The sequence below is a fragment of the Arachis stenosperma genome, chromosome 2 (genome assembly GCF_014773155.1).
Source record: "Arachis stenosperma cultivar V10309 chromosome 2, arast.V10309.gnm1.PFL2, whole genome shotgun sequence".
NCBI classification, from domain to species: domain Eukaryota; kingdom Viridiplantae; phylum Streptophyta; class Magnoliopsida; order Fabales; family Fabaceae; genus Arachis; species Arachis stenosperma.
The window spans coordinates 55,141,978-55,146,396 of record NC_080378.1 but is presented as its reverse complement, the minus strand read 5'-3'; the positions used below and the strand labels follow the sequence as shown (position 1 = coordinate 55,146,396).

The window sequence follows — 4,419 nt, the reverse complement described above, 5'->3', positions numbered from 1 at the left end:
TTCACTTTTCTGGACTTTACTATGAGTTTGTGTGTTTTTCTGTGATTTCAGGTATTTTCTGGCTGAAATTGAGGGATCTGAGCAAAAATCTGATCCAGAGACTCAAAAGGACTGCAGATGCTGTTGGATTCTGACCTCCCTGCACTCGAAGTGGATTTTCTGGAGCTACAGAAGCCCAATTGGCGCGCTCTCAACGGCGTTGGAAAGTAGACATCCTGGGCTTTCCAGCAATATATAATAGTCCATACTTTGCCCAAGATTTGATGGCCCAAACCGGCGTTCAAAGTCACCTCAAGAAATTCCAGCGTTAAACGCCGGAACTGGCACCTAATTGGGAGTTAAACGCCCAAACTGGCACTAAAGCTGGCGTTTAACTCCAAGGAGAGTCTCTACACGAAATTGCTTCATTGCTCAGCCCAAGCACACACCAAGTGGGCCCGGAAGTGGATTTTTATGTCATTTACTCATTTCTGTACACCTTAGGCTACTAGTTTTCTATAAGTAGGACCTTTTGCTATTGTATAAAAAATCTTCTGATCTTTGGAACCTTTTTCTTTAGATCTTTTGATCACTTTGGGAGGCTGGCCACTCGGCCATGCCTAGACCTTGTTCTTATGTATTTTCAACGGTGGAGTTTCTACACACCATAGATTAAGGTGTGGAGCTCTGCTGTACCTCGAGTATTAATGCAACTACTATTGTTCTTCTATTCAATTCCGCTTGTTCTTTGTCCAAGATATCACTTGTTCTTCAACTTGATGAAGGTGATGATTGACGCCCATCACCATTCTCACCCATGAACAAGGTGACTGACAACCGCTCTTGTTTTACAAGCATCTGAGGCTTAGTGAATATCTCTTGGATTACTAATACACGATGCATGGTTGATCGCCTGACAACCGAGTGCTCGCCTGACAAACGAGCCAGCCATTCCGTGAGATCAGAGTCCTCGTGGTATAGGCAAGAACTGATGGCGGCATTTAAGAGAATCCGAAAGGTCTAACCTTGTCTGTGGTATTCTGAGTAGGATTCAATGATTGAATGACTGTGACGTGCTTCAAACTCCTAGCAGGCTAGGGCGTTAGTGACAGACGCAAAAGTATCAATGGATATTATTCCGGCCTGAACGAGAACCGACAGATGATTAGCCTATGCTGTGACAAAGCATCAGGGACGTATTTTCACTGAGAGGATGGGAGGTAGCTGCTGACAACAGTGAAACCCTACACGAGCTTGCCATGGAAAGGAGTAAGAAGGATTGGATGAAGGCAGTAGGAAAGCAGAGAGACGGAAGGGAAGGCATCTTCACGCGCTTGTCTGAAGCTCTTACACCAATGATATACATAAGTATCACTATCTTTATCTTTTATATTATTTTCGTTCATCACCATATCCATTTGAGTCTGCCTGACTAAGATTTACAAGATGACCATAGCTTGCTTCAATGCTAACAATCTCCGTGGGATCGACCCTTACTCACGTAAGGTATTACTTGGACGACCTAGTGCACTTGCTGGTTAGTTGTGCGAAGTTGTGTAATGCCATGGAATTGAACCACCAAGTTTTTGGAGTTCATGACCAGGGATTATGAGAGTTGTGAAAAGTATTGTTCACAATTTCGCGCACCAAGTTTTTGGCGCTGTTGCCGGGGATTGTTCAAGTTTTGAGCAAGCTTTTGGTAACAATGCCTGGGATTGTTCAGTTTGGACAACTGACGGTTCATCTTGTTGCTTAGATTAGGTATTTATTTTTTTTCGAAATTCTTGAAGATGAATTCTAGAGTTTCATGATGATTTGTTGAAATCTGGCTGGCTGAGAAGCCATGTCTAATCTGATTGGACCGAGGTTTCAACTTATCACCACAAGAGCTTGTTGATTTTCATCAATTTTGCTTTTGGGGCAGTGATCTGCTGAGGCTTGGCTGACCTTTGGTCATGTCTAGTGTTTTGGACCGAAGCTTTCTTTGAAAGCTTGGCTGGCTGTGAAGCCATGTCTAATTCCTGGACCGGAGTCTTAGACTAGCATTGCACTGATTCCTGGAATTCTCATTAAGAATTTTGATACCTTTTCCCACTTAATTTTCGAAAAACAAAAAAAAAAATTTACAAAATCATAAAAAACCAAAAATATTTGATGTCTAGAGTCTCATCTTAAGTTTGGTGTCAAATGCATGTTTTTGTTATATCTTTCGAATCCATGCATGTATTTCCTTGTTTTGATCTTTAAATTCTATTGACTTGAGTATCTTGGTGTTTCATATAGTGTCAGTAGTACACAAACTGCTAAGTTTGGTGTCTTGCATGCATTGTTATTTGATTCTTGTTGCATTTTGATTACTAAAAATCCAAAAATATTTTTAATTTGTGTCTTTTCAAGTCAATGATACAAAGAATTGAAGATTCAAAACATACTGCAGAGGAATTATACAGAAAAAGCTGAGCATTCAAAAATGCCCAGTGAAGAAGACAGACTGGCGTTTAAACGCCAGCCAGGGTACCTGGTTGGGCGTTTAACGCCCAAAGAGGTAGCATTTTGGGCGTTAAACGGCAGAATGTATACCATTCTGGGCGTTTAACGCCAGGATGGTGCTAGGGGGAAGATTTTGTTTTCAAATCAATTTTTTTTCAAGTTTTCAAAGTTTTTCAAAATCAAATCTTTTTCAAATCAAATCTTTTCAATCAAATATTTTCAAAATTAATTTCTTTCCTTTTTAAAAGATACTTACTAACAATTAATGATTTGATTGAACATTTTTTGCCTTTTCTGTTGAGGAAGGTTTTATGTTTGAATCATATCTTTTCTTGTTAGGCAAGTCACTAGTTTTCAAATCATATCTTTTAAAATTGTTTTCAAATCATATCTTCTCAATCACATCTTTTTAAGACCATAACTTTTCAATCAATTTTTTTTTTAATCACATCTTTTTCAAAATAGTTTTCAATCAAATCTTTTTAAACTTCTAATTTCAAAATCTTTTTCAAAAATCACTTGATTTCTTTTTCACTTTGAATTTTCGAAAATTATCAATCAAATTTTCAAAATGTTTTCAAAATTTTTTAATTGAATTTTCGAAAATTCTCTTCCCTCCTTCTCACATCCTTCTATTTATGGAGTACCACTCCTTCTTAATGCACAATTCGAACCTTATCTAATTCAAGTTCGAATTCTTCTACCTTCTTTCTTCTATTTTTCTTTTCCTCTGACACTTCAAGGAATCTCTATACTGTGACATAGAGAATTCTACATTTCTCTTGTTCTCTTCTCTTTCATATGAGCAGGAGCAGAGACAAAGGCATTCTTGTTGAAGCTGATCCTGAACCTGAAAGGACCTTGAAGAGAAAGCTAAGAGAAGCTAAAGCACAACTCTCTGTTGAGGACCTGACCGAATTCTTCAAGGAAGAAGAACCCATGGCAGCCGAAAACAACAACAATGCCAACAATGCAAGGAAGGTGCTGGGTGACTTCACTGCACCTACTCCTGATTTCTATGGGAGAAGCATCTCTATCCCTGCCATTAGAGCAAACAACTTTGAGCTTAAGCCTCAATTAGTTTCTCTAATGCAACAGAATTGCAAGTTCCATGGACTTCCAATGGAAGATCCTCATCAGTTCTTAGCTGAATTCTTGCAAATCTGTGACACAGTCAAGACTAATGGGGTTAACCCTGAGGTCTACAGACTGATGCTATTCCCTTTTGCTGTAAGAGACAGAGCTAGAATATGGTTGGATTCTCAACCTAAAGAAAGCCTGGACTCTTGGGAAAAGCTAGTCAATGCCTTCTTGGCAAAGTTCTTTCCACCTCAAAGATGGAGTAAGCTTAGAGTGGAAGTCCAAACCTTCAGACAGAAGGATGGAGAATCCCTCTATGAAGCTTGGGAAAGATACAAACAATTAATCAGAAGATGTCCCTCAGACATGCTTTCTGAATGGAGCATCATAGGTATTTTCTATGATGGTCTCTCCGAACTATCCAAGATGTCTTTGGATAGCTCTGCTGGAGGATCTCTTCATCTGAAGAAGACGCCTACAGAGGCTCAAGAGCTAATTGAAATGGTTGCAAACAACCAATTCATGTACACTTCTGAAAGGAATCCTGTGAACAATGGGACTAATCAGAAGAAAGGAGTTCTTGAGATTGATACTCTGAATGCCATATTGGCTCAAAACAAGATATTGACTCAACAAGTCAATTTGATTTCTCAAAGTCTGTCTGGAATGCAAAATGCACCTGGCAGTACTAAGGAAGCTTCATCTGAGGAAGAAGCTTATGATCCTGAGAATCCTTCAATGGAGGAAGTGAATTACCTAGGAGAACCCTATGGAAACACCTACAACTCTTCATGGAGAAATCACCCAAATTTCTCATGGAAGAATCAAGAGAAACCTCAACAAGGTTTCAACAACAATAATGGTGGAAGA

The 4,419-nt window shown here is 39.2% G+C and overlaps 1 non-coding gene across 1 annotated transcript; it reads right to left on the bottom strand.

Moving 5' to 3' along the window:
- Positions 1 to 3,813: 3,813 nt before the first annotated feature.
- LOC130964434 (small nucleolar RNA R71) lies at positions 3,814 to 3,921 on the bottom strand. The gene has a single exon (XR_009080529.1). It is a non-coding gene; the product is annotated as a small nucleolar RNA R71 (small nucleolar RNA).
- Between the last annotated feature and the right edge of the window lie 498 nt (positions 3,922 to 4,419).